Genomic DNA, 13,533 nt, shown 5'->3' with positions numbered 1-13,533 from the left:
TGCTGACTACTGAGCTAAAACTTTACTCATTGCCTCATTGTAGACAGACCTCTACCTATTTTTATACCCATAACACAGAGACAGCACACTGTGTAACGTGGAGGGAAGAACTTCAACAGTGATTATTGCTTTGCACTTTTCATTCATTGCCTATTTTTTACAACCTAACTTTGTGGAAAGGAGAAGGGGAACAACAGGTTATGGAGAGTCCATTGGGAGCACCTTGTGTGTGTCAGGAGCTCAGCTTTATCTCTGGGGAACACCCTCAACTCTGGGAGTGATGTCCAAATTAGGAAATGTGCGTCATGTAGAGGGTGGATGTGACTCCCCTCGTTGTACATAACAGTGGAGCTGAGGAGAGAGACTGAGATAGCAATGTAACCAACCTGCACGCTGGTATTTGACTTTTTTTTTTTTCTTCCCAAAAACAAATAATTTTAAAAATATTTTTATGAAATAAATATTTGTAAAAAAAACCCCACCATTTGTACTTTCGGGCACACCCCTAGTGGGTAATTAATCACCACCACCCCAGTAATACTTACAGCTGCAATTACTTACTTTTTTTCAGCAAACTCACTGATCCTGATGGGATCTGGGAATGACATTAATTTTAGAGGTATTTGGTCATAAAAGTGAAAATTTGACATTATGATTGAGCCAGCTAGGGACCTATTACGCTCATTTCCAACTCTATATTGTTATATTTGGACTCCACCAGAGTAGCTTTGGATGATTCACAGTTCAAAAGCTCCTTATTTATCCTATACTGTCCCTTTATGCAGCCCCTGTGTTCAGCCTTTCTCTGAAACAGGCCTTTTCGGATTCCTCTCTCCTCTGCCCTCCTTCCTAAAAGCCCACTCTGTTATGACCAGCTTCAAGAAGCTTTCCCCGGCTCCAGAGACAACTTAAACAAACTACAGCAGTCAGATTTTGCTTCTTGCGCTAGTTCTTTATGCAAAATATAAACCTCTCAAATATATCCGTTGTTTGTTTGAGCTGAAATCTGATTCAAAATATGCGAGTGGACAGCACGAACATCCGCAGCAACAATTACAGCAGGATGTCTCCGTTTGGTAAGGCTCATTACCTGTTTATTGTTTGATATCTTTATTTTATCTGTGTTCAGCTCTCAGTACTTTTATAGCTTCTAACTGAAACTCTGTGATTTGAAGTTAAGGATCTCTCTGTGTTCCAGTTTGTACTTTTAGATATCTGGCTTATTATACTGTTTGCTGATCACTTTCAGCATGTATCAGAGTCGTGTCACTCCTGATGAAAACCCAAAATTTTCTGTTTGTGCTGCTTCAAATTAAAATCTTTCAAAGGACTAAATAATGGGAGACTTTATTGTGAAGAATTTACAGGAAATTAAATGTGCCACAGCCGCATTGGGGCAGGAGGTAGAGTAGGTCATCCACTAATCGGAAGATCAGTGGTTTCATTCCCGGCTCCTCCAGTCCGTATGTCGAAGTGTCCTTGGGCAAGATACTGAAACCCAAATTGCTCCTGATGGCTGTGCCATCAATGTATGAATGTGTGTGAATGGTTAGTATCCTCTGATGGGCACACTGGGATCTTGTATGGTAGCCTCTGTACCCATCAGCATATGAATGTGTGTGAATCGGTGAATGTGTCTTTGAGTGGTTGGAAGACTAGAAAGGGGCTATACAAGTACAGTCCACTGACCATTTATATGAACACTGGTATAAATAAATAATAATAAAACTGGTTGACAGAACAAGATCTTGAAATCTGTCATGAGCCTATGTCGGCTCGGACTGGAAATAAAAAAAAAAATGTTGGAAACCAAGCATTCAGAGCAGTCTGAAGCCAGCCCTTTTTGCTCTACATGTTTACCTCATTATTTGACACTTTAGCCATGATTAATGTGAACTTCCAACACAATAACATTATACTGCACTGTAAAAAAATATTTAAAAAAAGGTTGTTTTTTTTTTTAATTTTTCCCAATAAATTTTACAATTTTTTGCCTGTATTTCAAGCTGACAGAAAAATCATATTAAATTACAAGAATAAATTGTATATTGAAATGTGTCGTGAGTTAACAAAAAAATCAGTAAAAATGGAATACATTAAATATCTGTTTTTTTAACAGCTTCTAAATGTCAATTTTACCAAAACTAACCATAATAATAAAGTTTTATTCATTAACAAAAGTAGCAGAATTTACTGTAATTTTACAAAAAAATTGTTATGGAGCTATATCACTGTCAAATACATAAAAATACTGTTATAATACATTTAAAATTGTACAACTGCAAGAAAATGTATGACTAAAGAAAGAAATATTTTGTCATTTTGCATAACTTATCCACTACTTTACATACATAAATTGAAAAAACACAGGGTAATAACTATCCTATGAGACAATTAAAAATTAGATATTTAACAGATTTTGACATTCACTTTATCGCCACATTTGTATTAATTTAAAGATTTGTATTAATTTAAAGATTTGATTGTTAAATAGGTGTTTTTATGTCATAAAAACTGTTGTGTGTTTAGAGTAAAATTTTAAGAAAATATTGAAATGGCTACTGATGGTCTTCAGTGGAACATATAGAGAACATATAAAGAACAAAATTCTGTTTGTGGAAGCGCTATGACCTTTGACATCTGAATAAGTTTGGTAACAGGTTGAGAGTTTAATCTGCCCTATTTTGAAGCACAGTGCTGCACAGTAAGTCACTAATCCCTCAAAATGAAGATTCTAGTGTCAGTGGTCCCAAATCACAACCTTCGATGCATTCGACTTTTGTCCCTCTGAACATCTGAGAAATTGTTCCACCACAGCACGGTTGCAGTGCTCCACTGATGATTACGAAAGTTGAATGACGTTTCTAGGCTTATTGGTTCTGAAGATATGACTAAAAAGTTGAAGTACTCAAGAGCAGGCTTCATTTGAGGCCTACCTGTAGACAAAATTCACAGGTTTGACCTAGACACACCAAAATGGGACTGTGTCATCACCAACTGGTCTAGTTCAAGCCTGTAAAAAAAGAGCTCTAGGTTTTATAGTTTCCAAGCAATGATGACAAATGTCACCCTCTGACCCTTGTAGGGTTAGAGAATAATAATTTTATTTCTGGAAGCTTCAGATTCAGTTTTTAGAACGTCACTTGACCAATCAATTGACTGATCAGAATCTATTACATACAGTGAACAAGGGTGAAAGTAGCTCCAATCAGGAAGGCTTGCTAAGATTCTCCTCCTGTTTGGAACACCTGGAAGGTCAGGAACCCAACCACACAAGATTAGGCCAGATTTGAAGCCTGACCTTGTTATTCAGAGACTCAAATACATTTTTTGGAATGGCTTCCAATGCTCTTCAATTGACATATAAGCCCCCTTCACACCTTGCATTAAAATGCAGATTGTATCTAGATATGATTTGACCTGATTACATTTACACCTGGTATTACTATGTGTCTCCAGTGTCCATACTGAGATCCGATTTAGATTTGATCACTCTGTCCAGCTCAAACAATGGCGTGTCACATCCTCCTCTTGTTTGTGTGAGGATGATGTGTGAATAAAAAAAAGACAGCAGCCATCTGTGAAGCTGCACTATTGTATGGGCTAAATTGAAAACAGACACTTGGTCTCATCTTGACACCATCCACGAGTGTCTTGAATAACCATAGCTTCTTGCAGCTTTCTTACTTGAAGCTTAGTTTGCTAACTGTCTGGACAATCCATCCTCAGTGCATCTTGGGTGCATTTAGAGGCCATAGAGAACAAAATTCTGTTATTGGAAGCGCTGTGACCTTTGACATCTGTATAGATTTAGTAACAGCTTGACTTCTGATTGGTTGAGAGATCAAGTGACTTCCAAATTGGAGATTCTGCTTCCAAGAGTTTGATTTCAGACTCAGTCACCCCCTAGTAAAAAAGCCAGTATTGCAACAGATTTGCCAATTTTCAACTATTTTGCGAAAACCGGAAAATATTTTAATGTTGTGCCCATGGATTCTCAAAATATACATTCAGAGCTGTCCACACAACAATTTTCAGATTTTTGAATTTTTTTTCTGAAAAAGATATGGCTTGGATAATTAGTTTTGGAAAAATTGGATTTTTTTTATTTTGTAAAAATAGAGCAATAAGTGATGCTGTACTATGCATGATTATAAGTAATTGTAAACTACATGGACTTTAAATAACTTGTTTATTAATACCTATGCAGTATTGACATATTCTCTGTGTTGCAAAGGCCAGAATGTTGGTTTGACTAGAACAGTAGGAGTATATGTGACCCGCATGATTCAAAAACCCATCTGTAGACAGAATGGCTGGGTTTGTGTGTATCGAACCAGGCATAACCCAGATATGAGTTTATCTTCTTTACCATAATATGGGATAGGGCACTAAATTGCAGATGGGATATTCAGGATTATAATCAAACTCATGCAAATGTACAACAACATTTGTTATCAGAATTCTCTGTTCTCAATTTAAAAAATACATTGACACAAAAGAAAATCTTATCCCATATGTTGCTTGCCTCTGTGGTAGGCCTTCAGTGTTTTTTTGTTTTTTTTTTTAAATCAACTAGCATGTACATTGTAATTTTGTAAATTAGAAATTAAATTAGTCAAAAAATGACAGTTGCAACGTAAATAATTTGCTGTTGTTTGGGTTTGTTTGTTGTCAATGATTAATGATAATTAATTCATAATTTGCACTCCATTGTCTATACAATTTGTACTTTTACATGAATATTTATGGTGCCTATTCTTAAACTATAGCAAAGGACTCGAGTTATGACCATGGCCGGAAATACATGATGGACGGAGTCTGCCAACAAAATGTGTAACACTCAATTTGCAGGCAATCAGAGTTGCTCCTGCTGAATGCACACAGGTAACGCTATCACGCAAGAAGCACACGACAAGAACATGAAGCAGATAGCACGCCAGGACTATTCCAGCTCTATTCAGCCACTTTTCCAGAAGAGAGGAAGCAGCATGTTTGAAAGGTAACGTTAAAACCTTTTTTTCGAAGGATTCAAAACATTGAAAACGTCTAATGTCCTAGCTAAGGGTATACATTTTGACCAAAACTGAAAAAAATCTAAGTAATGTTAACATTACGTTAGCTAGGTAACACTAGCAGCTAAGTTTTTGCTAAACTTTGACATCGGGACATTTTTGCTGGAGATTTTGACCGTTATGTCGGGCATATTCATGCCTTTAAACCGGACAGTTTTGTGACATCGGGACAATTTAGCTGGAGATTTTTACCGTTAGGTTGGGCATTTTCAGGCCCTTATACCAGACACTTTTTTTGTGACGTTGAGACATTTTAGCCAGAGATTTTGACCGTTATGTAGTGCATATTCATGACATTAAACGATACATCCTAAGCTTCACGTCTGGCATTTTTGGGTCATAAAACGAGACATTTTTACCGCATTTACTGTTTTAACCAAAAACCAAGATCTTTTCCTCATTTGAACGTGGAATTTGTGCCTAAATCTAACCAACTGTGTTAAATGATATGTGAAAAGGTTCAATGGCGTGCTATTTAGAGCTATGTAATGAGTGTCGTTGTGATGAATGCTGCCAAAGCTGTGTGTGAGGGCGCTCTATTTCTGTATTCCCAATATATAACAATACACTACTATGCGAAATTCAGTTATTTAAATGTGATTATTATTTTGTTATTTGTTGTAGCCTACAGTTTATAGATGAATTTTAAAATGTATTTGACCTTTTTGAACTGTAATGATATAGCCTAAAGCAATTGTAAAATTAATAAACCCCATAGACTGAATTATAAATAGCTATTTTGTCAAGCAAGTGTTACTTATTCTGGAATTACTGGTACACATAAATGCAATAGAAGACGAATATATTATAAAATGTATGTATGTAAAATGTATTATTATTAAAATGTAAAATATGCATATACATATAAATAAATGTAAACTTGTGTCTCTTTTTTTCCCTTTGCTGCAGTACCAGAAATTGGAACGTGAGCAACCTAGAACTCCTGGAATTGACAGCAGTCAGAAGTCCTCAAGCTCAAGCATTAGGGAAGAGTGGGGTGAGTTGAGCCAGTTTTTACTTGAGGCGTCTTTAAAGTGAGGGCATGACAGTAATGTCTCCAACTAAAATATGTACATATATTTTAGGATGTGGTCATCCTTTGGAATAATCACTTTATATCTAAAATAAACAGTTTTCAAAATATGACTTTCCCAAAAAAAGTGGTCTCTTGGCTCAACTTGCCCCCAATGAGGGGTAAGTTGAGCCTAGGGAGAGGATAAGTTGAACCACATGGGGGTAAATTGTGCCATTGATTATGTTGAAGTAAAACTGAACATTTTCACCTCATATAATCCTATATCAAAGCAAGACAAATTCAATACCAAGTTATACTTCTTAAAGGTTGTATTTAAAGGTGAAGTTTACAACTTCGAAGGCCAATTTTCTTAAAACAAGGCCTATTTAAAATTTTTAGAACAAAATCAAATTCAAAATGAAGAACAAAATCAACTGCAATTCTGCTCACAGGACCAGGCTACTCCTCAACATCCCACCTGTCAATGCTGCAGGGGAATATGAACTTCTGCTCCCTTCTAGATGAGATGTTCCACGTTTTTGCGGTCTGGGTAGTTTCTTGAGGACATCACTTCTAGGGATGAGTCCTTCATCATTCTCTTTGAATGTGAAGGTGGGCTTTCCATCCACAGAACTCCCACGACTTTATCTCAGAAACTTTGCACGGATGTCAGTGCCCTCAACCTTCTCCACCAATCCAATGTAATTACAGGATTTGTATTTACCCGCAAAGTTCACAACGATAAAGTCACCAGCAGACAGATTCTTGTCACCATCATTATCACTCAGGTCATCTTCTGAACTATCGTAGTCAGTGGTGTCGTTAAGTGAAATGTTTATGTCACTTTCTTCTGAGCTACTGTAGTCAACAGTTTTCTTCTTGGTTTTGATTTGTTTTGACCCTTTCAGAGCCTCTGTCTCCTTTTTTCAGTCTTTTTCTTCTCTTTTTCAGTCTTTATTTTCTCATTGTGTCATTGTGTGCCTTCTCCGGCTCCAGCTTTTCAAGATTTTTGTTTTTACTTTCTTCCTTTTCATTCTAAGTTTGGTTGCTGTGGCTTTAGGGAAGGGAAGTATGTCTCCTGGAGACACATACCCCAAATGGGCAGGAGAATCAGTAGCATCACTTACAGATGAGTGTTCAGGATTCATGATTCTGTTTAATGATTCAGGCAGAGTAGCAAGTGGTTCGTCTGGGTCTGGAACTGCTGATGAGCAATCAGAACAGAGATCATATAATGTGTTGTGGGTAACGTTAGTTTGCTTGTTGAAGTTACAGTGAGCTGTCTGGACTCACTCATTCATTCGTTTTTAATTGAGTGGTTGTTCAGTCACCTGTTAATGTTGTATGGGTAGTGTGCAGGAGGTCTGGCTGCTTGCTTCTGACAGTTTCTTTAGTTTGTTTTAGGCTGAGCTGTATATTGAGTAATAAGCTTAATGTAGCTAGAATAACAAGTGTTAACTAGTGGTGTAACTGATTGTAGTTGATCCGTGATCCGTACGGATCACCCCCCACGGTTCGGCAGGCATATGAACCACGGATTAATTGCAAAATTTAATGTCTCATTTAAGACAAAGTAAACAAACTGGTGTAAGTACAAGTCATGGACAGACAGCGCGTCGCTAACAGGAATTTTGAAGAGCAACGATCAAACCAGCATCTATAACGGGTCCGATGTGATATTTGAGTCATGTTTACCTGCTGTTTAATGTGCTGCAGCTGAGCAGCTTATTAGCTATCTAGCTGCTAACTGACTTTAGCGGTGAATGTTTGTTATCATCAAGTTTTGATGCTGTGGACAGAGGCTGTTTCATTCACTGTTTAAAAGAGGAAGGTTTCATGCCTCATATTGCAATAACTGAGCATTGAATATTTTATATATTTTATTTTATTTTATTTAAACACCGGACATCTTAAATGTTGTTTTCATTTAAGACCATGGGCAAAAGTTCCTTGCTGTTTCTGGCTGTCAGTGTGTTATAGAATAAATGGAAAACAAAGTTTTATTTGTCTCCCCCCTTTTTTTTTCGCTGATCCTAATAATGATCTGATCTGTGACTCAAATCCGTGATATGATCTGAACCGTGAGTTTTGTGTTCATCTTAACACCCCTAGTGTTAACATGTCAGCTTTGTAGACTAGGCCTATATTTTGTATATCATACATATAGATAAGGGTGTGTAAGTCATGTATTTGATACATGCATTAATACTTTCTGATCTGAACCTACACTTTTAGATCTGTGAATGTTTTTAGTGTTCAATCTTTCTAGTATTCAGCACTGATCTGAACCTGTATCACATTATAAGCTTTGTGCTACTTTATATATTTCTGTATACTAAGAAAATACATAGGAAATGCATGCAAATCATGTGATATCTTGTCTGTTTTTGATGAGAACATAAATTTGTTGTCACAATAGAACAGTACTATAAATTTGAATTTCACTTTGTTGGTAAAATGACACATTTGAACCACTCCATGGCTAAAATGAGCACTTCTTTGTTTAGAGACATTATGTATATGCTAAATGTCTTTATAGAAGCAGCCTTTTTTTTCTGTTTTTGTTTTTGAAAGCAAATTGTTTTATTGGCATATAAAATTGCCCCCCACCCCTCAGATTTCATCAAGTGGGGGACAATGATATAGTTTGATGTGGTTTGTTGTAAGATTCCATGTTAGTTTTCCTCCTGTGTGCACTGCACAGACCAGATAATTTCTCCTGCTAGCTTAACAACAGTCCTTAACAGTCCTTCCATGGATGTATAAAGAGTCCTTCAGGCTGTTACAATAAGCTAACTGTTGCGTTGGCTAATGCAAGGAGCTATATACTGCTGCTAGTCTGCCTTACAGTGGAGAGAATTGAAGATGAATTCTGGAAACTATCGTTGGACCAACTCAATGTCAATATTGCATTCTGGTTGTTGATTGGTAAGGGAGGACAGCCTCCCTTGGAGCGTCATTTTACGTGTCATGGCCAATCACAGATTAGCATGAAAAAAAATGAAATACACTGAGTCCAATGTAAGAGATCCCGCCCTGCGGAGGTGAGCAGGCACCCGTCCTCCTCTGTCCCCCACTCCACCTCCACCAATTTAAATTAAACACAGACTCATAACACTGTTATTTCACCATCTATTGTGTGTGTGAGGAGTTTTTTCAACAGTTTTTTAACAGTAACTACCCGGTTTGCTGCTTCCTGTTTGGTGCTGGAGAGAGCGCACCTATTGGTTGTTGACAATGTTCATGTCATTGAACTTCACTGTTTGCATGAACCAAGATTAAAGACTGATGATAATATTCAACATGTTTGATTTTATCAGAACGTCAACACATAAAAAGACTGACATAAGACAGCTTGGTCTGAGTTTTTTGACCACCTTACACCAAACGATCGAGATGACAGGAGCATGCCATAACTCTAGCAGAACTCATGATTTTATTCAGACATTGGAAATTTGTCTCAGTCTGGACGTCGATCTATTTGGATTGATTATGTATGTGCACCACCTGCACATACATAATAATTAGTGATGGAATAATAAATAATCCTTTCATTAATTATCAAAATCCTTTGCATGCCCTTAGTTTTCCTTGTTCAAGAGCTGATTTTTTCTATTTTTTGGTTGAGTTTGTAAAAGAAGCAAGCAGTGATAAAAAAAAAAAAAAAAAAGGTTTCAACCAGTGCTACTGTGACAGCTGAAACAGCAAGAGAGGGTCAGGAAGGGATAGCTGTAGCTAATCAGAAAGATGTAGGAGGCGGAGGACAGCAGTCAACATGCTGCTGTGGGAGAACCAGCCAGGGCAGAAGCAACAGGTGAAATTGACAGCAAACAGAGAGAGTACAGTAGAAGCATGGCAGGTCAGAAAAGCAGATTTTTCAGCAAAAGGGGCCTCATCTCTGTTCTTCTGTGCGTTGTAGACTGGACATCAGCAAGCAGCAATCACAGAAACACTGGATTTGATCCAAAGTGGCTGAATATGCCTCAATTTAAGACCTGGCTGTACCACACACAGCATGGTTAAGTTAATATCTCCCTATTTTTGTGCTATCATAAATGTTTTTATTTCTTCTTTCATTTTCACCTTTTTGTTATTATTATTATTATTATTGTTAGTAGTAGTAGTAGTATTTTTATTATTATGTGATCTCACTGTGTTACGTCATGTCCTATGTATATAATTTAAAGGGGAAAAAAAAAAGAAAAAATACTCAAGTATATGTGTGGCTGTTTAACAAATTTGATAAATTATTGCTCTACTTTTTAGGGATATTTTGTTGACTGTGCAGGCACCACAAGCCCACACTTAAGAAAGGCCACACAAAGAGGGCTTTTGTTGGGTTTGGAGCGGTTATCTACAAAACGATGACCTGGAACAGCACGTCACCACAGAGCACCACCAGGACAGCATCAGATGCCGGACATCTCTTGCATCTGGTAGGTTTCAATTTCAACAGCAGATAATATAACTGGAGTATACTCAAATAATTTTCTAACCACTTTGTCATTTACAGGCATCTCAGTGATGGACACCTTTGAGCCCACTGTTGCTGTGGCGCATGAGGCAATCATTGGTGGGTTCAAGTGCCTATTCTGGCTCATTAAAAATGAACTGGCCCACCACACACACTTCTCAAAGCTTCTAGGGTGTAACTACTTCAGGAAATTGAAGGTAATGGTCACCTAGCCATCATTTAAGATTGGCTGAAGATTTTATTAAAGAGTGAATACAATTTACAAAGTCCTTTTTTTCCTTTTTCCAATGTCAAGATTGACCAGAGGAACAATTATAGATCTCACTGTATCATTGACGAAATGCTTGAGATCTTAACAGAAGTCATTGAGGAGCTAATTCTCATCAAGATTACATCATCACAGGCAATTAGCCTGGAAAACAATGAGAGCACAGATGTCTCAACGTAGAGGCAACTCTATTTGCACGTCCAGTATGGGAACATTTATTTTCTTTGATATCAGAATCCCATAAATCCTAGGTCCTGTATGAACTGTAAATATTAAACACGCCTATGCTCTCTCTCAGATACCTGGATGAAGAGGGACATGTTCCCATTATCCCCTTTTAAAATGGCTGTTAAGGAGCAAAGTGAATGCTCTGTTCAGGGCAGAAATTTGTTACCCCAAAACTTCATATTCATCTTTGTACCAGAACACATTGACACATTATATTTGCACCTAAGTAGTTCCCATGACACTGTTGAATGTATTGTCTTAATCATTGTGCACCCTTGATTAAGATCCAAAAGTTTTCAACAATTCTATTTTTGAAAAAAAGTTTACGTGGTTTCTTTACTTGGAAACTTAATATAAATGAAGATTTTTATTTTTTGCACTATACTTCATTTCTTCAGCTCTGTTTCTCTTAACACAGAAAAATGTGTTTTGCATGCATATCTGCCACTATAACTGCAAATTGATTTCAGTTTACAGTTCTTCTTGGTGTATTTATTTTCTCATTCATTACATGTCTGAAATTGGTACCATTGATACCAGTAGCCTGCATTATGTCCGGTCAGTAGGTGAGGAAATATGAACTGTTTGGCAGTAAATCAATAAAGTATTTTGTTGAAGTCAAATCAAGTGAAACCTTATTTTTTCATACACAGGAAACACAATGTGCTTTACATAAAATGCAAACTATATGTGGTATTATTTAATCACCCACTCGGCCAGTTACCAAACTGTGAACCTATCCTTTCATCTTCAAAAGTTGCAAATGAAACTTGATACTGCAGCTGTTCCAAGATAACGTGATAAACATGGATTTTTCATTCCCAAATGTGTCTCTGTGAGAATTCACTTCCTAAATTAAGGAGGAGGAAGGAGGAACCATTTCAGCCTGATCTATTTGAGATTTAAGCAAGTACTGATACAGCTTTTACTTTTTATGTTCACTAAATTCAGAAATCATAAATGTCAGCATTTGGACTGTGCCACTTATATAATACAAACACATATGAATACAAAAGTACATTGAGATTGGAAAATCGAAAGAAAAATCAAATAATAAAAACATTTAGATGAAACTTAAATCACATCTGTATTGATGTTAAATATTTCAGACTTGGTCTATTTCGACAACTGACAACAAAATGAATTAATTTAGCATGCAATCACTGTTTGATTTGGGCTGTTATGGCGATTAAAATAAAGCCGGCAGTTAATATGTCCTCGCTAGTTGCCACATTCAAAGCTACAGAGGCTATCAATACAACAATAACAACATAGAGTTAGCACCAAAAATAATAATAAGCCTTACAGATTCATCTTGCAGTTTAACTTCATCCATTAAACCATTTTCCTGTTTGCCTTGCAGCTACACCCCCAAACAGGTGTCCAGCAGCACAAAGCTAATGTTAGCCAGCTAAACAGACCAGCACAGCTTGGTTAAAGTTACACACATAAACAACACAGAGTTAAAATCCTCCAGAAGGCTTAATTTCACTGCATTTCGAATACATTACCTGACATGGTGATAACATCCACCGACGTGAAGCATGTTTACAGGACAAACAGTTGAAGTTAGCTTGTCAGTTTCCCATAACTACATAACATATTAAATTGAAATAACTACTAATAAGGTCCCTCTTTTACAACAGTCATAACTTACGTGGTCAACCACGCACACCAGAAGACAAAAGATGAATAAAAATTAGCCAGGTGAATGACAGGTAATCACTACGGGCTTTAAATGACAGTGAACCTAGTGTGTGTGTGCAGCATGTGCAGCACCCGGCTATCGCTATTTTCAGCTGATGAGCATTCATCAAATGTGCCATAAAGGACATGTTTTAATAATAAAATAAATGATAAAACCTGTATATAAGCAGGTGTAGTTAAAAGCTAACTCACTGCACTGAGAGATAGTCTTGAGAGTAACGTTATTTCTGAGTAAACATATTAACTAACATTAATGAACACATTAATTAAATAAGTTGTAACGCTACCGTACTTTAAGTCCATTGAGGCTATCAGACATTAAGTTTTCATTTTACATTCAAAATATAAATATGAAGGACTTACTTTTCACTCTTAATGAAATCCCATGATCCTGAAGAGCAACTCCAATCTTAAAATCCACCCGGCTGCGAGCACGGCAAATCTTCTTGATGTATTCATATGACATAGTAGGCAGGTAGCCAATTTGTGTATAATATGGCAGGCAAATGTGTATAATTTGAAACAATTGTGTATATCTTGCAATACCAATCTCAACTACTGGGTGCACTGTTCGAAGTTCACACATACACATCCTGGTTTGTAAGGTCCATATCTGTAAAGGTCATTAGTATTAATAATGTTTTAAAGTATTATTATTCAATAATTATAACAATATAAATTCCTTGAATTATGAGACCATCAAAAATGGTGGAGGGTGAGGGAAGATGGCCGATGGTGTGAATTCTTGTGCAGTACTCTGTGCCAA

The 13,533-nt window shown here is 36.8% G+C and overlaps 1 protein-coding gene and 1 long non-coding RNA gene across 3 annotated transcripts in view; both read left to right on the top strand.

Annotated features, from left to right (window-relative positions):
* Window positions 1–13,533, top strand: part of ntsr1 (neurotensin receptor 1 (high affinity)) — an 89,151-nt gene that overhangs the window by 24,428 nt on the left and 51,190 nt on the right. The gene's annotated exons all lie outside the window — the stretch shown is intronic.
* Window positions 4,696–11,646, top strand: LOC122982632. Of its 2 annotated transcripts, XR_006403503.1 has the most exons (5): window positions 4,696–5,002; window positions 5,985–6,072; window positions 10,357–10,526; window positions 10,604–10,761; window positions 10,860–11,646. It is a non-coding gene; the product is annotated as an uncharacterized LOC122982632 (long non-coding RNA). The 2 variants fall into 2 exon arrangements; XR_006403502.1 differs by having other exon boundaries at window positions 4,697–5,002; window positions 10,604–11,646.

The sequence above is a fragment of the Thunnus albacares genome, chromosome 5, assembly GCF_914725855.1.
Source record: "Thunnus albacares chromosome 5, fThuAlb1.1, whole genome shotgun sequence".
NCBI lineage: Eukaryota > Metazoa > Chordata > Actinopteri > Scombriformes > Scombridae > Thunnus > Thunnus albacares.
Note: the sequence above shows the minus strand (reverse complement) of the source record. Positions and strands in the feature narration are given on the sequence as shown.